Source organism: Paramormyrops kingsleyae, chromosome 12, assembly GCF_048594095.1.
Source record: "Paramormyrops kingsleyae isolate MSU_618 chromosome 12, PKINGS_0.4, whole genome shotgun sequence".
NCBI classification, from domain to species: domain Eukaryota; kingdom Metazoa; phylum Chordata; class Actinopteri; order Osteoglossiformes; family Mormyridae; genus Paramormyrops; species Paramormyrops kingsleyae.
The window spans coordinates 15,529,681-15,553,303 of NC_132808.1; the positions used below are offsets into that span (position 1 = coordinate 15,529,681).

The 23,623-nt window shown below is 40.1% G+C and overlaps 2 long non-coding RNA genes across 2 annotated transcripts; both read right to left on the reverse strand.

The window, feature by feature from the left end:
• Positions 1–493: 493 nt before the first annotated feature.
• On the reverse strand, positions 494–2,788 carry LOC111839457 (uncharacterized). Its single transcript, XR_011981794.1, has 3 exons — positions 2,719–2,788; positions 1,158–1,229; positions 494–791 (listed from the first exon to the last, which is right to left on the reverse strand). It is a non-coding gene; the product is annotated as an uncharacterized lncRNA (long non-coding RNA).
• A 1,157-nt stretch (positions 2,789–3,945) lies between these two features.
• LOC140577662 (uncharacterized) lies at positions 3,946–23,118 on the reverse strand. Its single transcript, XR_011981793.1, has 4 exons — positions 22,822–23,118; positions 8,762–9,082; positions 5,449–5,706; positions 3,946–4,035 (listed from the first exon to the last, which is right to left on the reverse strand). It is a non-coding gene; the product is annotated as an uncharacterized lncRNA (long non-coding RNA).
• Positions 23,119–23,623: the final 505 nt, after the last annotated feature.

The following is a 23,623-nucleotide window of genomic DNA, read 5'->3' on the forward strand; positions in this document are numbered from 1 at the left end:
TGTAATTTTATGTATAGATATGTGACTGTTAAAAACCATCACAAACATGTTAATCAATCACTGAAATTTCAGGTACCGCTATAACAGAACGTTCTCTCTCTATTTTTCTTTTGTCAGATATTCAACCTCTGAAGAGATATAATAAAGACATACATAGGTAGCATACAACAAGTTTTTTTATACATCCCACAGCCGTTCTTTGGCATAATGTACAAAATTTTTTCGAACATCTGGTTCGTAACCCAGTTTGTTCATGAACAGGACTGTTCGTGGGTCAAGGTACCACTGTATTGAAATTTGTTTGTGTGACATGCTGTAGGAAATTCAATCAAACATCGACTGTGTGAATGTATACAGTACATGCTGAATCTTGGAGCTGCGCCTAATAACTCTTTTGGTTATAATAATCTAGTGAAATGTGAAAACATGATGTTTAGCTTAATTTGCTTTAGAAATACCATTACATATCATAATCAGTATTTTGACTTTGGCAACCCTGAACAGGATAAGTGGTTGAAGATGGATGGATACTTTTATAAAATGGACAATAAACATATCTTGAAAATGTTTCTCCTGTCTCAGTCTTATCTGTCTGATTTAGGTTTCAGGCTTATTGTAAGCTTGTATTGGATAAGCAGTTTTCAGTCCACATGGATGGATGAATGTATGGTTACATAGATGTCTTAAGTTTTGGAATTCACATGTAGGGTTTTCAGTCTTCAAAGCACTTTCTTCAGGGGAGATGGAGCAGGTGCACAGCTACGATTCAAATCCACTCGGTCATATACCGTCTGAGGAGTGAAACATAACAACAGATCAATGTAATAAAAGGACCAGGAAAACCCATTCACACAGACTATAGGGGGATTTGTCAAAATGGTGGATGTTCAAATTATTACTTGATCACAGCCTACTCTGAGACGCCGACAATGACAACTCAATGGGTTTTGTATTTATTTAGCTCATTTCACCCTCACAGAAACCATGTCATCTCAATGTGGTGGCAAAATGATAAGCCCAAGGCCAGTGAATATTTATTATAAAAGTTACTTGGAAGAGAATGTTGAGTTTTAGTTGTTATAGTTAAGAAAGTTTACAAAAACGTTACAGGTGCATAACTAATGGTGTTAACGTTTCATAAAGTCATAAATTCTTACCTCTGCTCTTATATTCCATTCCCCAATGGTCTCATAGAGTGTTACAGGAGAACTCTGGCTCTCTGACCCATGCTAAAATACAGGGAGGGTTGGGGCGGGGGATCAGAACCAGAACACAGTTTTATAGAAATGTAAGTACATTTCCCAAACATGCAGAAATATTAACAAAACATGCAAATAACGGCCTTTCTGATATTTGCCAATAAAATGCCAAAAATATTGGCACACTAGTAGTTTTTTTCAGATTCCACCAATTCTTTCACAAAAATGTTGACATTACAATTTTTTTGATGGTAACATGTAGCCATGCATGAGCTTCTCGACTGGCATTCTGGGCTACTCTTCTGCTCACTGCTCCAGATATCAAAGACTTGATGGGCGCCTTCTCCCACTTGCTCTTTTCAGATCTCTCCACAGGTGTTCTATGTGATTTAGATCCGGATTCATTGCTGGCCACTTCAGAATAGTCCAGCATTGGTTTGAAACCATTTCTGGGTGTTTTTGAAGTATGCTTTGGATCATTTACCTACTAAAGAGTCATGACAATTGATGGAGCTCCATTCTTTGAATTTCATCATGCCATACGCAGTTTCAAGTGCCAGAGGCGGCAAAGCAATTCTGAAACATCTGTGAACATCCTCGCCCGTTTCACTGCAGCGATACTGTCCTTTTCTTTGAAGGCTTCCTTTTGTATTCTATAAACGTAAAGATCATGTGCTTCAGCAAAAAGTTCTAATTTGGTCACATAGCATTCTCCCAAAAGGAGCTTGGTTCATTCAGGATTGTTTTCAGGACTCCAGTCTGGCTTTTTATGTCTTTGCCTCAGCAGTGAGGTCCTACTGGGTCTTATACCATACAGCTCTTTCACTGAGATGCGATGAATAGGGTGAGTTGAAACTGTTATATCTTGCATCCAAAGGTCAGCTTGAATATGTTTGGCATTTGATTAAGCTTCTTTCTCCACCATTGGGGCAATCTTCTGCTGTAGTTTTTCATCAGCTTTGATGAAAAGTGACATGAACCTTATACTTCGATATGAACAGTGGACACAGGAACATTAACATCTCTGGAGATGAACTTGTAGCCATAGTCCATGACAGTTCTTTACTTATCTTTTTTTATGCTCAGTGTGGTACATGCAGACACACAAGTTGGATCAAATTTTCTATAAAACTGGTTGAAAGTGTACTTTTAAATTTCACCACACCTCACACTTTGAAAAGTTGCACATTTTTGATTTTTGTTTTTCCTTCCTTTCTATGTCTCCACTGTATGTTATGCCCGAAACATTTGTAATATCAACATTTTTGTGAAAGAATTGGTGCATTATCTAAAAAAACTGACCCATATTATCAAAATATCTCATCATTCTTTACTTAACAATGTCATCAAAATTGTCTTTTTGCTTTTCAGTTATTGGCACAGAGTGCTCAGAGCAGACTAATAAAACACACAGCAGATATACTGAAATACAACAAATGCAGAGATGACTGTACAATGATACCCACTCCCTCCTATTGAAGATGCCGTCTATCTACATGAGTGAACATGCAGGACTTACGCTTTGCCTTATACCTCCGTCATTGACTGTAGAATACACTGTTGACTCATCCCTATCCACATCTGCAGCTGTCAAAACACATCACAGAAAATCGCCCATCAACCGATCTTAAAACAGAATTTCATGTGGTGAATTTCAATCATGTTATGCAGTTTCCACAAAAAATCCATTATCACCTCCTATAGTATCAAAGTTGCCAAACAAAGTGTTAAATTCCGTTACTTTTTGTTCAATGTAAAACTCAAAAAATGTCAATTTGTTTAATTTTGGAAGTTATAATAAACACATTTATTAGTTCTTTTTTTCTCAAGATTTCACCAAATTTAGATCAGTCATGAGCCTCTGTCGGTACTCATAAGAGGGTTTTGTGCTTTTCTCAGTCAAGAGGCAATTTTGCAGAGTACTTGTCACAATTTGTGATTGAAGTTCAGCACTTCTGACAGATAAAATTCAAACTGTATGATGTTTCTGAAGCTGAGAAAGCCTGACTTTCAGCCCTCATTCCCTCAAAGGAAACACGTCCACCTCTTTAGCTTCCACCAGTGGGCTAAGCTCTGTGCCTGTGATTGAAAGGTTGATGGTCCACACTCAGCTTTGGTAGAATAGTCACATGTCAGTGGGATCTTGAGCAAGGCCTTTAACTCCCAACAGTGGGGCTGCCACTGCTGGTGGCTGCCCATTGCTGCCAAGTTTACTCTCACTCACATATGTCTGGGTGTTATGGAGAGCAAGATGGGGTAGGAGAAAAGAGAATTTCACCACTGGAATAATAAAGTGTCATCGTCGTCATCATCATCATCATCATTATTATTATTATTATTATGTGGATTTTCAGTGTTAAAAGCTAAATGCAGTTATGAATGCTTCATGAGGCTTGCTAAGATGTTCCAAGAAAGCATCCTGGGAGCAGCCCTGTGGCTCAGTGGGTAGCAAAGTTGATTCATGCCTCTGTGGTTGGGGGCTCGCATTGTGAGTCATGATCTTTTGGACTAATCAGACATGCAGCTGGACTAGTTGGCATCCCTACAGTTCTGCTAATGTGTGTGAACCAGAAGTATGTGCATGTGGCCTGTGATGGAGCGGCTCTTTGTTGCCTGGGGTAGGGTCCCCCCTTCACCCTGCCCAGAATAGGCAGCTGGTGGATGAATTGAAGAGCCTATCTTGATTTTAATATTTCTAGAGGTGGATATATTACTATTCTAATGAAAAAAGCATGTCACAGACCTCGACGTCTTCTACAGCAGCAGTACACAGCCAGAAAAATGACACTCAGGAAAACTGCTGCTGATAAGCCAATGTAGAGGTACAGCTTCCAGTCTGTAAAACACAAGGAATTGTTTTGCAAACAATGGCTGCATTGCTATTTGTGCAAAAAATAACTGGGCATTACAATAATGACAATTATCTATGTACAGTCCCGTGATACCTTGAGTAATCTTTATATCTCATGTTTCTTGTATCTTTGCATCGTACACAAGCTAATGTCACTCGCCGATGGGACAAAAAACTTTTATATGATTTTTCCAGATTGCAGGGGGCCTGCACCCCTAAACCCTGTGATGTGGAAGGGATGACTGTATTTAGTTAATATATGCTGCTTATAATGTAATATGAATCACAGGTGGGTCTAAGTGGCAGCCAGGGGTCACCACTGCCACCTAGATTAAATACATGGCCATCCCTGTTATCATCAAAATAATAAAAACAGAACATGTATTATTTTGTTTTATAAGCAAAGCCTTTGAACAGACACAGTGAGGTGCAGCCACTCCCAAAAACATAACTGGCCCCTGATGGCCAAAATTCAAAATTTTCTGGTGAAGCCACTGACATGAATGCAAGGCATTGAGTGACTTGAGGCTCATTCGAGGACCCTTTGGCTTATTTGGACACAAAGAATTCAAATGTGCTTATACAACACTTACTGTAGTTCGGACCAAGAAATCTGATTGGACAAGAGGCGTTCTATGAGTGCGGTTATCAGAGTAATAACTGCACTCGGACTTTCACATCAGATGTATCACTCTGCTTTACAGGTGTATCTAAAAACCATTACTTAGTCAGATGTAAATGATGCAAAGTTGTTCAGAGTGTATGAGCTGTATTGCAGAGGAATGTTTGTGTTGCTTGGCAACAGGCAACAGTTGGCTGGCGGGAACGATTTATTTATTTATTTATTTATTTGTTTGTTTGTTTGTTTGTTTTTCATGGAGGCCCATAAATGTTTAAATAAATAATCAGGCGAAGTATTACCTGTTGTGGCTTATTACTGTTAACTTATAAATGCTACTCGATGTACTGTTGTATAAAACAATAACGTTCCCGAAGCCTTTCAGTTGTACTCCGATATACCACAATATATCAACCTGTGGCCTTCGTGCCTCTGCCCAAATCACAGTTGTGATATATTTGGAGTACAACCGCACTCCTTCTTGCATACTATTCCTTAATAATTCATCACATTTCAATACCGCCAAAAAGCGATGACTTTCTACTCAATCTGACTTTGAATAAAAATTAACCGGAGTTTACATATGGAAATAGAGCAGTTACAATTTGAAAGGTACACAGTTCTGCTCAATAGGAATTTACAATATTAAATCAGCATGTATTGCTACATTGCAGCGGTTTTGGTTATATATACAACACTCATAATTCACTACAATGGCACTGTACAGCATAACTTAGAATGATCCTGCAGGACAGGCAGAATGTGTGCATTTCTTTTACCTGTAGGGCTGCATCCTATGGTCACATTGGTGGCCTTCTGACTGACAGCATTAACAGCAGTGCATGTAATGGAGATGTCACCTTCTTCTGGAGAGAGAAAGAAGTGCATCTCCTTGCTGTTCTCAGTGTGAGTCCCATTTCTCCAAGAAAAGGAGGATTCTGGATTTCCTGATGAGCTGCACACCAGATGAACGACACAACTGTGGTTCACTTGAAGCCAGGTGACCTTTGATTGGATGTTTACAACTGTTATGTTCTCTGGTAAATATAAAGAAAGACAGAAAGTCATTTATATTAATTATAGAAATTAAAAAAAAGATTTTATTGACACATCATAAAAGACTCATTACAACATTACTCATCATTACAATGCTTATTTGCTCATAAATAATAAACATATTCTGTATACCATCCATCTATTTTCCTCTAATCTTATCCTCTGACAGTATCAAACAATAAACGAACCCAATTATAAAACTGTGATAAATTCTTCTGAATTCATCCATCCATCGATCCTTCCCTCCATTTTTTTGTAATCAGCATTTTCCAGCATGGGGTGGTGTGATGGTGCTGCTATGTCATACTTCAGGAGACCAGGATTTGAATCTCTGCTCCAGTTCTACATGTGTGGAGTTTTCATGCCACCTTCCCTCAAAGAAAGACACACACACAGCTTGCACAGGACTTTGTCGTGCCGCCATCTATGTCTGCCCTGTGCCAGTGCTGGATCTGCTAGAGGCCTGGCTTTGGGGAGCTGCAGAGGTAGCAGGGTTCTTCTGAGCCATACCAGGCTGGGGAGTGTGTCATAAGTGGCCCTGATGAGGAAGCTCAGCCTTGCCTGGGCTGAGCTCCACATCTCCACCCAGGTAATGGTCCTGCTGGTCACAGCATCCCAGGTGGACCATTTGCCTCGCTGTTGTTGGCTCACTGCTGTAACTTTGTAGTGCTCCTCATCCATTTTGGTCACCTCGGAGATGATGAGATCTTTCCTCTCCTTCTTATTAGCTTTAGACCATCTTAGCACTGGTTCTCTCCATCCTGATCCAGCTCTACCAGGCAGCGTAAAGCCCACGATCTCCTGGTGTTTCAGCCTCTCTGTGGCCATTTCTACTGCTTGTGCTACATTCCACTTTCGTCCAGTCTGGACTTGTACGTCTTCATTTCAGAATAGTCAGGTCTGGCGAGTCTCTTAGCTCGAATAGGAGTCTCACCTTCTCCTTCTTGTAGCCCAGGCTGATTGACTGAAGTGGGAGCTGTAGCATATTTTTGCCAAAGAGTGCTGCATTGGAGAGGCAGTGGGGGAGGCCAAGCCATTTCCTGAGGTAAGGGACCTGCGTTAAGTTGGACCCCCATATGTTTCAGATTTCAACCAAACTGGTCTCAATCGTATGTCTCGCCTTTGTACCGGATTGTGCCGTTAAATTTTTTGTTTGTGCTGTTTTAGCTTCAGAGATATAAATGTTTGTTTACATGGTGACGTCATCAGCGTGAAGTATTAGCCCCCCATTTGTGTCTGATTTCCACCAGACCGATCGCAATCGTGTGTGCTGTGTTTGTGCTGGTTTGTGCCATTAAAACTGTCCTTTGTGCTACTTTCGTTTTTGAGATATTAATATTTGTAAGGTTGCCCCCCCTCCCATTTGTGCCTGATTTTGACCAAACCGATCACAATCGTTTGTGCGGCACAGCGGGAAAATACTGACAGGAACAACGTAAATGTTACTCTGATTAAGGTAATATAGTTATGGTTCACGCCATCTTCCTCCTCCATCGCAACAGAATGCAATGAATCATGGGATTGTTCTTGTTTGGCAAGGATGCACCCAATGCATCCTTGATATTTGGGGCAGAGCAAGACCAACATCCAGGGATTTTTACTGTCCTCTGATCTGGTGATCTTAGTATTGAAACTGGTCTTCGACAATGGAAGATGACGTAAAATGGGTACACAAGAGCACACATTCAGTCAAGTACGTGTATTGAGATTCAGCTAGTGTTTGCCAGCCAGAGCAGGAGTTTAGACTAAAACATTTTAACAGACGACAGGGGTTTTAGAGGTGAAAACTGTCAGGAAAAAAACTTTAAATATTAGTATATTAAATAAATATTAATATAACGATATTAATATAACGATATTAATATCGTTTTTAACGACAGGATACTGTGCTGCTTTTTCAGTATCGTATACTGTGCAACACTACACTTACCCATAGAAAGGTTTATTTGTACTATTCTCTGTATTTTAGAATAATTAAAAAGACATCAGAACTATAAAATAACATATATGGAATTATGCACTGACCAAGAAAAATTTTAACAAAAAAGATTCATCTGTTCGGGGAGTCAGCTGTAGAGTCTGTGGGTTGAGACTCAGAAGGTTCAAATCCCGAGATCAGCAGAGTGATGCCAGCATTGGGCCCTTTAGCAAGGCCCTTAACCCCAATTGCTACAGTGACTGGCTGAATCTACTTCCTCACTTTCTCCTCTATATCAGTTTCATAAGATAGTCTCCTGGGATGCTTTTCCAGCTGTCCTGTAGGAGTATGCTGAGCACTAAGATTCAAGATTCTTTATTGTCCATGTGCAATTGGGGCTAAGAAATGCTATGTCATTCAATACACATGGTACATAGGGATATGTACCATGTGTACTCAGACTTGATGCCAACATGCTATAAAACCACAGCTCTCTAAGCTCCAAGATCAGTAAGAACTGAGCCAGCAAAGCTTCAATATAAAATAAGAAAAAGCTGTAACGTCCTTTTTGGTCAGAGTCTTTCTCATGATGGTGGGTAAATCTGGGAAGGCTCTTCTAATCCTCATGACTTGTGCGCATATTAAAATGGGGCAGATGTGTGGAGGTGGAGACTCATTCACTCAACACCCTATGGTGTAAATTGAACACTATTAGAGTTAATAAATATTAACACTGTAATAACAACACTCACTGCACACTGTAAAGTGTTAAAGGTAACACTAAATGGTGTGGACCCATATAGACACCATGCTGTGTTAATTTAACACTGGCACATTTGCTGTGTAGAAGGTACATCCTACCTTGGCTCCTCTGCTTCCTAGGATACCTTAAACAGAACTCAAACTGAATAAACGATTTGAATGAATGTTAATGAGTGTATCCAAAAAAAATATACATTGTGTATAACTGTCATGTTAATTAACAATTAGGATTAAAAAATAATTTTTGAAAACATAAGATCTACAATCCCAATTTGTTATCATTACATTTTTGTCACATACTGAAATGTGACATTGTGATTATCGAAAACTCAAATAAATTACATTAATTTTCTTACCATAAACCTGCAGCTGGATTTTATATGTAGGAATCTGTGAACCATCTTTCTTCCTTCCTACACGCTGATACTCCCCACTGTCCTCCAGTCTCAGCTCCTTAACTGTCAGACTGAAATCAGGGCTCAACTGCAGTCGTCCTTTGAACTTAGTTTGATTATCTACTTCTATTTGGTCACTGAACTTTTCAGCAATGTCCATATCATTAAAAGTCCACCTCAGAGACTGAAAATCTTCCACTTTCAAACTCCCCAGGGCTGAAGGCAGCTCCACTGTCCCTCCCACGCCACCATATACTGTCAGATCAGCAGCAACACAAACACCTGAAAGAGAAAAAAAATTACCATACAAACAAAACAATAACACAAAAAGACCAAAGAATATGTTAATTTTTATATTAAGATAAATTTAATGGTGACAGCCATGGATTGATATCCTTAGATACATCCATATGAAATAATCATGCACATTCACTTTTACAATGAATGCAATTATAAAGTGACGCTTGTCTCTGAGTAGCAGAGTACTGGCAACTTCTGAGAAGTGGTGGTACAATAAAGATTAAAATATAGCAGTGCTGGTACGGCTTAATTTTTATTACGTATATGATCCCGCATTTGCACTTGCGACACCCCGGCACACACCTCCTGTTTACCCCGACCTGCAGAACTGTCGTAAACGTGGAAATGAGTTGCGTTGTGAACCTGCGGTCGGGTACTTTTCCTCAAGGACTTCCTCAAAGTTGAAATTGCATTGGCGAACTGAATTCAGATTCAACTAATAAATACAGATTAAAAGTAATAAATTCAGATTCAAACTCATAAATTCAGATTGAAACGTAAGAACATTTACAAATTTACAAATGAGAGGAGGCCATTCGGCCAATCAAGCTTGTTTGGGGAGAACTTATCTAATAGCTCAAAGTTGTTAAAATCTTATCTAGCTCCAGGTGATTTAAAGGAACCCAGGGTTTTAGCTTCCGCTACACTAGCAGGAAGACTATTCCATACTCTAACTACACGCTGTGTAAAGAAGTGCTTCCTCAAATTTGTTTTGAAATTTCCACTTATGGCCAAACTAATAAATTCAGATTCAGTTTCTAGTCACACAAATATCAGCCCATAGGATCCATCCATAATATTGGTATTTGGATTTTTTTTCCTTCCATTTTTTTCCTGTATAGATAGATAGATAGATAGATAGATAGAGACAGAGGGGGAAGGCAGAGAGGGGGGAGGCCTACACATAGTTTCTGTATTTCCATCACATGGGTGCATTTGGAGCATGTAGCATATCACTGCCAATATGACCATGCTATTGCTAGCATCATGTATATGTATGTCATGGTTTCTTAAAATATGTTGTGATATTGGCATTTCTAAAATATTCAGAAGGGTAAACTATGCTGTTCCTTGTGGTAAAATGATTCTATAAACTTATTAGCATCAATTGTACCATAAAACTATAACATGCATGGTTTCAGGGCATCTCTTATCTCTGATTTGCTTCTGTAGCATGTTGTCTTCTTTAACTCTCATTATTTTCAATTAGCACTTTCAGCTGTTTAAGCCACTAATCTCCTCAAAGTTTTAAAATAGGGAATGAAAAAATGAGATAAAGACATGCCAAGTTAGGCACTTTCCTGTAACCTCAGACCCATCCAAGGCAGTGTGAAAAATATGCAAAAGTATAAGCAGACACAGGGATGCATTTTACAACTTTGCCTTACATGATCACTTACATTTTAAGAATGCCGGCCTTTTCACTAAAAAAACTCACAAAAGTGCATCCACGACTAGCTGACCATGTCTTACTCCCTCATCTGTTCCCTCTTTCACACCTATCTTAGCCATTTTGAATGCCAAGGGACCATTCCCGCTAAATGAACCAAATGCAAAGGAAATTACCAATGCCTTAGAAGAGATGGTTTGTCATGATTTCATGCCTTCTTCTCTAGTGGACAAATGGCTTCCATTGGCTCCCATGAAACCCGATGCTCTCACTCTGCACTTTCCCTGCACTGTTGTACAGGGAAGTTTTATGAGCAGACTGAAGCAAGCCTATGCCCAACTATGCTGTGGGCACAGAAATGGATTTAGGAGACACATTTTCATCCCATCAGTGGTGTTTGGTTGAGGCCTCAATCAAACTATGCTCTTTGCCATGAAAATGAACTTAATCCCAAAAAAAACATTTCCATTACATTTCAGCCCTGCCACAAAAGGACCTGCTGACATCATTTCAGTGATTCTTTTATTAACTCAGGTGACAGTGTTGATAAGGACAAGGCTGGAGATCACTCTGTTATACTGATTGAGTTAGAATAGCAGACTGGATGCTTTAAAAGGAGGGTGGTGCTTGAAATCATTGTTCTTCCTCTGGTAACCATGGTTACCTGCATGTCATCATTGCTTTGCACAAAAAGGGCTTCACAGGCAATGATATTGCTGCTAGTAAGATCACACTTAAATCAACCATTTATCGGATTATCAAGAACTTCAAGGAGGTTCAGTTGTTATGAAGAAAGCTTCAGGGCACCCAAGAAAGTCCAGCAAGTGCCAGGACCGTCTCCTAAAGTTGATCCAGCTGCAGGATCGGGGCACCACCAGTGCAGAGCTCGCTCAGGAATGGCAGCAGGCAGGTGTGACGCACAGTGAGATGAAGACTTTTGGAGGATGGACTGGTATCAAGAAGGGCAGCAAAGAGGCCACTTCTCTCCAAGAAAAACATCAGGGACAGACTAATATTCTGCAAAAGGTCCAGGGATTGGACTGCTGAGGACTGGGGTAAAGTCATATTCTTTGATGAATTCCCTTTACAATTGTTTGGGGCATCTAGAGAAAATATTGTCTGGAGAAGAAAAGGTGAGTGCTACCATCAGTCCCGTGTCATGCCAACAGTAAAGCATCCTGAGACCATTCAGGTGTGGGGTTGCTTCTCAGCCAAGGGAGTGTGCTCTCTCACAATTTTGCCTAAGAACACAGCCATGAATAAAGAATGGCACCAAAACATCCTCCGAGAGCAACTTCTCCCAACCATCCAAGAACAGTTTAGTGATGAACAATGCCATTTCCAGCATGATGGAGCACCGTGCCATAATGCAAAAGTGATAACTACAGTAAGTGGCTCAGGGAACAAAACATCGACATTTTAGGTCCATGGCCAGGAAACTCCCCAGACCTTAATCCCATTGAGAATTTGTGGTCAATCCTCAAAAGGCGCGTGGACAAACAAAAACCCCAAAATTCTGAACTTCAAGCATTGATTATGCAAGATTGGGCTGCCATCAGTCAGAATTTGACCCAAAAGTCGATTGACAGCATGCAAGGGTGAATTGGAGAGGGTGAGGCCTTGAAAAAGATGGGCAAATGCTACAAATATTGACTCATTGCATAAACCTAATGTAATTGTCAATAAAAGCCTTTGATACTTATGAAATGCTTGTAATTATACTTCAGTTTACCATAGAAACATCTGACAAAAAGATCTACAAATGATTGTAGCATGGGGATGTTTTGGTGTTTTATTTTGTTCTATTCTACTGCTGGTTAATTAGTTAGGCATTCGTCTTTTTTTTTTTCTGTTGCTCTCTCACGGACGTACGCTCTTGTTACGTCACTAATTGGGGCTCAAAGTGCTGATTGAGTAGGTGATGTTTTTGAGAATAGGTATTTGGCCCTGGTAGAGAGATCATTGGAGTGTCGCTAGCTTCGCTATTGCGCGTGTCAGCGTGTTTTTATGGGTGCTGTGACCAGCGGTAAGCGTTCCATGGTGTAGTGTGTTCCGATGGAGGGGGGGTGGATTGCTGGAGCAGCGTCCACTGAACGCAGGCTACTGAAATGGCAACAGTGTTCTGTGTAGTGCGCTAGCTGCTGTTCTCTATGGTGTATGTCTGTGTGATGTTTGCGGTTTGAAAGGGTATAATATCGTTGCATGTGTTTGGTCCTCCAACCTGTGGGCTGTGTGTTACAAGTACTAGGGTGTTGTGAGCCAAGGGTTGGAGGGTTTCTTTTTGTTTTGTTTCTTTCTTTTCCCCTCTCCCCCTTTGCTTGCTTGGTTGTGGTCGTGCCAAGCCTGTTTAACTGCAGGGTGTTTAACGCTAAATCACCTGAATGGTGAGTTTGATGTGCGGTGAAGCTTGAGGCCAGTTTCTTTTTCACTATTCACTAGCGTGAGCATTATTGTTGAGGTTGCAGTGCATGGGTTTGATTTTTTTTTTTTTGCGTGTAGTGGTCTGAGTGCCTGCAGTTCACGTGTGGTATGGAGACTAATAGTGTTTCATCTTAGCAGTTGAACTGGCTTGGACCTGGTAGCTTGGCAAGTCCCATATGTTTTTGTTTAATGCTTTTGATCTGCTGAATGACTAACCTGTCTGACCTCCTTGTGTATGTATTTAATAAAGTCTTGTATTTTTTATAAATAAAACCTGTGTAATTCAATTTTAGGGGCCTAATTCCACCCTGTTTTGATATGCCACATTAGTTGTAGTTTACGGGGTGGTGTGGTCAGCTGTTTGCAAGGGGGTGTTACACACTGAAGCAGCAAATTTTGTGAAAACTAATACTTGTGTCATTCTCAAAACTTTTGGCCACAACTGTATATGAAGAAAGGTTGTAAAGGTCAAGCAGAGATAGGATGGTATACACTCACCTAAAGGATTATTAGGAACACCATACTAATACGATGTTTGACCCCCTTTCGCCTTCAGAACTGCCTTAATTCTACGTGGCATTGATTCAACAAGGTGCTGAAAGCATTCTTTAGAAATGTTGGCCCATATTGATAGGATAGCATCTTGCAGTTGATGGAGATTTGTGGGATGCACATCCAGGGCACGAAGCTCCCGTTCCACCACATCCCAAAGATGCTCTATTGGGTTGAGATCTGGTGACTGTGGGGGCCATTTTAGTACAATGAACTCATTGTCATGTTCAAGAAACCAATATGAAATGATTCGAGCTTTGTGACATGGTGCATTATCCTGCTGGAAGTAGCCATCAGAGGATGGGTACATGGTGGTCATAAAGGGATGGACATGGTCAGAATCAATGCTCAGGTAGGCCGTGGCATTTAAACGATGCCCAATTGGCACTAAGGGGCCTAAAGTGTGCCAAGAAAACATCCCTCACACCATTATACCACCACCACCAGCCTGCACAGTGGTAACAAGGCATGATGGATCCATGTTCTCATTCTGTTTACGCCAAATTCTGACTCTACCATTTGAATGTCTCAACAGAAATCGAGACTCATCAGACCAGGCAACATTTTTCCAGTCTTCAACTGTCCAATTTTGGTGAGCTCCTGCAAATTGTAGCCTCTTTTTCCTATTTGTAGTGGAGATGAGTGGTACCCGGTGGGGTCTTCTGCTTTGTAGCCCATCCGCCTCAAGGTTGTGCGTGTTGTGGCTTCACAAATGCTTTGCTGCATACCTCGGTTGTAACGAGTGGTTATTTCAGTCAAAGTTGCTCTTCTATCAGCTTGAATCAGTCGGCCCATTCTCCTCTGACCTCTAGCATCAACAAGGCATTTTCGCCCAAAGGACTGCCGCATACTGGATGTTTTTCCCTTTGCACACCATTCTTTGTAAACCCTAGAAATGGTTGTGCGTGAAAATCCCAGTAACTGAGCAGATTGTGAAATACTCAGACCGGCCCGTCTGGCACCAACAACCATGCCACGCTCAAAATTGCTTAAATCACCTTTCTTTCCCATTCTGACATTCAGTTTGGAGTTCAGGAGATTGTCTTGACCAGGACCACACCCCTAAATGCATTGAAGCAACTGCCATGTGATTGGTTGATTAGATAATTGCATTAATGAGAAATTGAACAGGTGTTCCTAATAATCCTTTAGGTGAGTGTATATGTACTGATGTACTGAGAGATATTTAAGATGACATGTGACATGACTATTCTCAGTGGTTCCTTATGTGCTGTTCAGGCTACAGTGAGCATCTAAAGGAAGATGAGAGTATAAGTGTTCTGGTCTGTGGCACCAGTTCAGAGCTGCTCCGTTGGATCCTAGATGTCAGAACTTGCCATAGTTGCTTCTCAGACTATCTGGCTGAAAGACTGAAGGCAGAAGTGGTTTTACAGTTATTAAATCAGACAGGTAAGGAACCTGCAGCTGCAACTACACCATCAACTGGGGAGACAACACAGTTTGAAGCAGGCCCACAGCCATCTGTGGAGAACTTCCTAATGGAATTAATCACAGACTCACTCACCTCAGATCTAGAATTAAATAATAATAATAATATACTAGAAAATGCTCATTTGCATTATATAAAAATGAAATTGACTCCAATTTGATTTGTATTCAGTAACTATTATACCCATTTCAGGTTTACATCTTACCCACTTCCAGATTATACATTTGTGCTGAACACGTACAAATGCAAATATTAGTACAAGTAGTACTGTCTTTGAACACCCATATAATGCATACAACAGGTTCCATTCACTATACAGTATAGCAAGTAACAATCACACTCATGTATATGCTTATCCTAAACAAAAAGCCTCAAAAACAATGTACTGTAGTTAAACCATGTAATAATAAAATCATTTTAAAACGATTTACCTGTATAATATTAATAAAAGTTATTGCTTAAATTCAGGTAAATACTCAAATAAAATTGCCAGTTCAGTCTAAGAGTATGTGTATATGCAAGTGCTTCAACACAGGTGCCGTTCCTGATTAGATAATCATGCTTAACATTATGTATAAAGTGGATGAATGGTTGCATTATTAATGTGAAAGTGATTCCAAACATATAATCAGTGTTATAGTTGAATCACCCTCACCCTGTTTTCAGGGTGATTGTGTGTGTAGCACATTCCCAAATAACCTGTACATTGGGGTTTTAATTTGTAACATTGAAGGGTTCTAATACACTGCTCAAAAAAATTCAAGGAACACTTTTTCAGCTGCTTTGATGTTAATGAAATTAACAACAGGTGTACTTCAGGAGCAACAATGAGACGACCCCCAAAACAGGAATGGTTTAACAGGTGGACGCCACTGACATTTTTCCCTCCTCATCTTTTCTGACATCTTCACTAGTTTTGCATTTGGCTACAGTCAGTGTCACTACTGGTAGCATGAGGCGATACCTGGACCCTACAGACAGTACAGAGGTTGCACAGGCAGTCCGACTCCTCCATGATGGCACATTAATACGCGCCATTGGCAGAAGGTTTGCTGTGTCTCAAGGGCAAGGAGGAGATTCCAGGAGACAGGCAGTTACTCTAGAAGAGCTGGACAGGGCTGTGGAAGGTCCTTATCTCATCAGCAGGATTGGTATCTGCTCTTTTGTGGAAGGAGGAACAGGATGAGCACTGCCAGAGCCCTACAAAATGACCTCCAGCAGGACACTGGTGTGAATGTCTCTGGACAAACAGACTTCATGCGGGTGGCCTGAGGCTCACTGCCTGGTACCGTGGAGCTCGATTGGCATTTGCCATAGAAGACCAGAATTGGCAGGTCCGCCACTGGCATCCTGTGCTTTTCACATATAAGAGCAGGTTCACCCTGAGCATATGTGACAGACGTAAAAGGGTCTGGAGAAGCTGCGGAGAACATTATGCTGCCTGTAACATTGTTCAGCATGACCGGTTTGGTGGGGGGTCAGTGATGGTCTGAGGAGGCATATCCATCCACAGACCTCTATAGGCTAGACAGCGGCACCTTGACTGTCATTAGGTATCGGGATGAAATCCTTGGACCCATTGTCAGACCCTATGCTGGTGCAGTGGGTCCTGGGTTCGTCCTGGTGCACGACAATGCCCGGCCTCATGTGGCAAGAGTATGCAGGAAGTTCCTGGAAGATGAAGGAATTGATACCATTGACTGGCCCACACACTCGCCTAACCTAAATCCTAAATTCAATAGAATACCTCTGGTTAATAATTTTCATTTCCGTCCAACAATGTAGCATCCTTTTGTTTCTAACACATTACCCAGTCCATATCAGTATAGATATCCAGCATGATTTTTTCCCCATTGAGATCTGATGTGGTTTCAAAGTGTTCCTTTAATTTTTTGAGCAGTGTAGTTCTGCTATAAGATGGCATATTTCAGTTAAACTCAACCCCCTAAAGAGCAAATGACAATAAATATAAAGCCAGGCTGGCAATTAATAAATATACAAAGGACGATCAATTAAAGATTTATTTTGGAAATGTTCTTGCTATTTTTTTCAGATATCTATCAGTTTATACTGATGAACCAAGACATTATGACTACCCCTATGTGAAGTGAATGTTGACTACCTTACAAAAGGCCTAGGATATATTATACGGTACAGTGTTTCCCATAGGTGTGAAATATACTTGTGGTGGTGTAGCTGGAGTAAAATGGCCGGCATTACCAAAACAAGGATGCATTTCTAGACCACATTTGAAGGAGCCTTCGAAACAGGACAGCCTTGTCACATGGCTGTCATGTATTTGGTCTATGAACATTGCCCTTGAGGGATGCAGTCCCTGAATTTGGACACAGCCAGTGACGCTCTCTCTCTGTTTCTCTACAGAACGCATGTGTGATTGTTGGTACCTTTCTCACGATAGCAGAGGGCACAGAAAGAGAATGGACAGAGTTGAGATTGTCCACAAGCAATGTAATGTTTTGTAATGACAGCTCTTCATAGCAACAATTTTGCGTCCTGCTTTTTAAAATTTATACAGTAATAGAAAAAACAGCATAATTTATCACTTTTTTAAATAACAATGTGAGATCAAAGGGTAAGAATTATAGTAAAACTTAAAAATTCCATTACCATTACCTGCCATTTTCCCAGGTTGATACCTGGCCAACTCTTAAGTCACATCTAGAATTAAGGGATTGATTAATGTCCAAAGTTCACACAGTTCAGATTTTGACCAGATTTTATGTGCCATTCAAGAACGTTTTGTGTACTTAATCAACGTGCACTATAGTTTCAGACAGACTAAGTGTGTGATTTCAGATGCAGCATGTGGTTTCCTTGCTCCCAGTTGCCATATTGTCTTGTGCCCAGGTCAAGCTCTCCCAAGCTTGTTACTCCGTACTCCTGTTCTGATGTTTGATCCTCGACTGTTTTCCTGTTTCTGATTTTTGCCCTGCGCTCTCGACACCTTTGTCTGTGATTGTTTGCCTCCTGTGTATTGAACCACTGCCTGTCTACTGAATTTGCCCATGTGAATTTTGTACTTCAGCCCTATTTGAAGATTCTGGAGTTATTGATCCGTAGTCCTTATCCTTCTTGGATTTTCCCTTTACTTGCCTCTACTGCAGTGTCTTTTTTTTTTGGCCTTATTAATAAACTGCCTCCATGCTGCCTATCTCCATCTGAGTCCAGCCCCGAACCGCACCCATGACAAAAGCACTGTTGAATTCTCAAATATCATCGATTAGAAGAGTGTTGATTAAGTTTCACTAACCACACACATAGTGCTATAGCCAGACAAATCAGAAATTTAAAGTGATAAATCAATGAGCTGTTAATATTTAATAATTAATGCACAACAAACTGAGGATTGTATGTTGTCAAACACATGGATGCAGAAGCAGAGAACCACCTGAAGCTTATACCACTATCACTACACATTTGGCTTAAACGTACATTTGTACCTAAAGACATTATTCTAACGGTTACAATTACGATTTCGATTGTTGATTGTTCTCACCTGTATTGTGTTTCCTTGTTAACCCTCTATATTTCAGTACCTAATCCTGCTCTGTTCCTTGTGGAGTCATTGACTGTGTTTTTTTGATGATTACTGTGATGTATGTATTACGTTTCCGTGCTAATGGTGCTCTGCTTGGTTTACCTAGTCCTGCTCCCTAGTTGTGTTTAGTTATTGTTTCTTTAATTGGTTAATCTGTGTTTTTTTCCCAGTTTTTGTTTTGACCCCTCATAGTTCTGTTATTTTGAGTTTCTCTCCAGCGTTCTTGTTTAATTCAATGAACCCTTGGTTGTCTCTGGAGCCACAAGTAGATCGTCACCTTCCTTCCCGCCTGCACCATGCCTGGAGCCGATGACAAGAACCTTTGAGTTCATGAGACATGGCTATAAATATTTATCAAAAGGTATAACACATTATAGCCATGTGTATTATGCATTATGAATGCTTAATGAAGCTATCATCTATTATTAACCATTATAAACATTAAAGATGTTGTTGCATTATGAATGTGTTTATAAATTACTAAAAACATGACTTTAAGCAGTTTTACAGAGTTTTGCAGTGCAAATGAAGAGTTTTGGCAAACATTATTGTTTTGCAGGTTCTTTCAATGGTTGAGAATGTGGTTACTGCTACCACCACTGTGGAAAAGCAACAGTGGAAAAACTGTGAAGGCTTGTGAAATAAGTCTCTTATCTGGAGTAATGGATGGATGGATGGATGGATCAATGGATGGGCCCTATTTTCCACTGGCAGACTTTAAAAAGCGTGATGCTGAACTGCATGTGTCGATGCCAACAAAGGAGAGTACGCTGGCAGCAGCGCGGGCAAGGAGGGATCAGCTGGCAGAAGAGCGGGCAAGGAGGGATCAGCTGGCAGAAGAGCAGGCAAGGAGGGATCAGTTGGCAGAAGAGCTGAATCACCTGTAGCCTGGTAAGGAATCTAAACTGTCAGATGTGATAACAGCCCTATTGCCTTTTATTTAAACATTTTAAAACACCTTAAAAACCGTAGGTTCTATTTTGTTTGAATAAAGATTGCACTTTTATATTTTGTGAATTGCAGACCCAAAATTAAAATAAAAACACACAAGCATAATTAAGTTCCCATTCCCAGCCGCTGCTCTTGTTCAGCAGCAGGCTTTTGTTTTCCTTGTTTTCTGTTCTATCGTGCTTGTGGGAGTTTTAATTGCACAAAAATGTTCTGAGAGCAGCAAAAATGGTTGGTTCAGAGAGAAGATCAATCCGATTGTAGAAGAGGTGGGTCCAATCAACTAGAGGAGGTGGGACCAAGACATCTGGCCCCACCTCCTCTAGTTACTTGGACCCACACTGAAGGTGATACGCCACACTGATTGGTTTATTGCATGTTACACCCAAAATATGCCTCTGAGTAAATAAGAGAGTGAGGACAACCTTTTTGCACCTTATGCTAGCGCAAAGTCTGGTTTTTCCACTGTCAAAATAACTAAATGGATTTGGATACGCCCATAAATGTAAGTTAGGCTTTGCGTTACATACAGCCCGATATGTTATGCCAAAAACTACAGCTGGGTCATAAGATACATACAAATGATAATTATACACAACCAAAAAGTCCAATGTGCAATAATATAGAGGACAAATAGTCTATCATCTTCTACATGGGGTGAGACACTCCTTGTAGAGTCTAATGGTTCGCAATAAAGTCCTCAGCTAGCACTCCCGAGTACAGTGCAGTAGTATGAGTATCCTACTGAATATGCTCTTTTGCTTCCTGTGATATAATAATAGTAATTTTACCTTAAGAGGAGGTTTTCTAGCATAATAGTAGGGCTGCATGATATCACCAGGATTTTAGATGCCAAGCAGAAACATTTTTCCCAATGCCAGCTTATTGGTACTATATGGACGTTTACTTACATCCACAATTTGGTAAGCAGGTTTTAAATAGTACACCTAAAATCTTAATGATATGCGTATTGTGACTCCCAAAAGTTAATAATCTGTAAATTCGGCTTATCCTTATGTTTATGGTCTTTCTGGGTTGCTTTGGAGCATTGCTGAAATGACAGTTAACATTTGCTAAACAACTGTAATCCCCACACCATAATGTCACTTCTGCTTGATATATAAGCAGTTACTGAAATGACAAGTTTGAAACCCTTATGAAATTTGCTTCCGCTCCCTGTCAGTGAAACTACCAAGGGGGACACGCCCTGGATGGGGAAATCCAGCGAGGGCCCCCCCTCCCACCAACTACAGGCCTGGGTGTCAGTAGTGTTTCGTAGAGGTTACATTGAGGCAATTATTACTGAATGTTTACATTCTGTACAGATACGTTTTGTTACATTACATCTCTATACAGTGAATACAGTTTTTCTTGATTGATTTGGTGAATTTGTCAAATGACAATTAACATTTGCAAATGAACGTGTAATCCCCACACCACAATGTCACTTCTGCACAGCAGAATGTAATTTCTCATTGCTTCACACATTTCCAGATGTTTTAGTACATATATGCCAATGGTTTAGTACATTTTTCATCATTTGGCACAATATTCAGTTGCTTTAGTCATGTTGGTTATGTAGTTTCTCATTGTAATAATTTTACACCCAGAACTATATCTGTACAAGATCATTGTGTTAGTCACCACATACAAAACCATTACCCAAGCTTTTAAAATGATTTAAAAATATATTCCACAAATTGCAGTGATATGTGCTTTTGGTTCCTACAGCCAGGGCTGCCGTAAAGGGGGGAGGGAGTTAGGATGTTCAAAAACAATTTGGAACATAGTTGGATTGGTCTGGGTTGGGGGCCTAGTGTGATAGACTTTCATTTTCATTGCCTGTAAACTTTACATACTGTAATGCAGAGCTCTGCAATGTTAAAACAGGTGTCTTGAATGCCCAGTAATATGAATAAGTAACAGTTTGCTAAAGGAAAACAGTCAGTGACAATGAGAAAGTGGGAAAAAATGAAATCATTCAGAACCATGGCGATCAGGAGCAGACTTACACTGACATTTTGACAATATATCTAAGCATTTTGAGTCTCATGCTTAAAGCGATGCTGATTATACTTTTCATTTTGGTGGCACTAATTCATTGGTGGAATTATATGCTTTTGTGACATGATTTAATTTATTTTGGATAAGTTACAGGCTTTTGCAGGCAAACCTTAGTATTGTGCTATATGCATGAAAGGATTTGAGAAATACCCTTATAGTCTTGAGAATGGTAAGTATGTTTCATGAAATGTGCAAAATCAATCGAGGGAAAACTTTAATAAATGTGTTGGACTTTACATTACAAAAAGTACTGCCACACCACTACCATATTTTTACTTTGTTTATGCACAATATCTCCTTATTCAAAAGATGGCACTGGCATGTCAGTGCCATCAAACAGCAGTTCTTGGCATCGCTGTCTAGCAACTGCATTGCTCACAGCCATTGGCTAAAAAGCTTCCCAAACGCAGGTGCTTTCAGGCCCTCAACCTGCACTTCAAAGTGACGCCATGAGGAGAGGTGAGCAGGATTAAATGAGACTACTAACTATGAGGACTCACCCTGAGTCAGATACCACTGAAGATGGTTGTTGCTACAAACCTATCCCATTATGAAGCTAGTGGTCCACTACATGGACAAAGCACAGTCTCCAAGATACCTGCCTTGATCTACTGTAGAGCACTTCTCTAAGTGAACAGTCCTCCTTGTATTTTGTAGTATAATAAGGCCTCCTGCACATAAGCCTGCGCTCCACTTCACCTCAGACCAGTCCCATATCCCACCACAATACAAAGGAAAACGATAGCAAAACTCGCCAGATAGCTCTTCTTCTTTTAAAGCATAGAGTAATGTACATATAACAACACCTAACAACACCATTTAGTGGACATGAAATTAAGAACTGTTTTTTGTTTTACTTATTTGTTGCTCATAAAAACTGTCTAATATAGTTTTCTGATTAGTTGCTAACTGTAAGTACCTAAAAATCTGTAATTACTCGAACAATATTGAACACAGGCACAAGAATACAATGACAAAGCCAAAACTGCTTTTTATGGGGAGTAACTCTTATTGGCACCATTTGCTTAAAAGAAACAAGTAAATTAAATGTGTATGTTTATGCACAAAGGATTTCCCAAGCTCTTTGCTACATCTTGGTAAATTTTCTATATAATACATACATTTGTTTCCTTATTATGAAATTGACTCTACCTGAAGATGCACTCAAAATACAACATTAGCTAACTTGGCCTAATGCAGATGCTTAATTTGTCCCTGTAGAACAACAGCAGCTACCGAATATTTCACACAATATACGATCAACAAGCAGAAGTTGCTAATACAGTTCAGAATACGGGCAATCTGTGCACAATGTGGAAGTTGCCCAGAACACTTACCACATATGATTATGAATAGGAGAGTCCTGATCCAGAGCATGTTTGCATGTCACTGGACTTTACACAGTTTTCTACGCTTAGCTCTGTCTCCACTAGGTGTGGCTTCTCATGATCAGCATAAGAAGAGCCACTTCCCTTGGTCTTTTGGTCAAAAGCTCATAGTTACTGATCTATAAATACCATGCAAGGAAGACTATTTTTTTTAATGGTTTGGGGTAAAGCAAAATAATGCACAGTAATACACAGCAATGCATAAAAATAAACCTGAAAAGCTGAACAACTGCAGCACAAAGTGCAGACAACTGAGGAAGTAAAACGTCTGAAGGAAGTTGAGCAACATGAGACAGTAGATCTTTAAACAGTGACTGGATATAATTCTGAAAAATGACCAGGGCAGGAAATCAAAGCTGCACTACGTTGGCCCTGAAGTTCAAAACACATTTAAGAAAATGCAAAAAAGAAAAATAATAAGAAGAAAACAATAACCAAGTTTTTGTTTTCTCAATGATTTTGTATTCTCTTGATTTTAGTGTTATTTATTTGATAGGTTGACAGGAATTATGCTACTTGACTCTCTTAGCATGACAAACCTACAGTATAAGAAAGCCAGACCAGACAATCCCTGGCTTTGCTCAAGGGCTCAGTGATGGCAGATATGCCCTATAAATGATGAAATCACCCTGCCATCCTCGGGATTTGAACCAATGACTTGCCGATCGCAGAATTGGAATGAGGTTTATTTAGCAAAGTATCTTTACATGCACAAGAAATTTGTCTCCAGTTGCCAGTGCTCACATACATG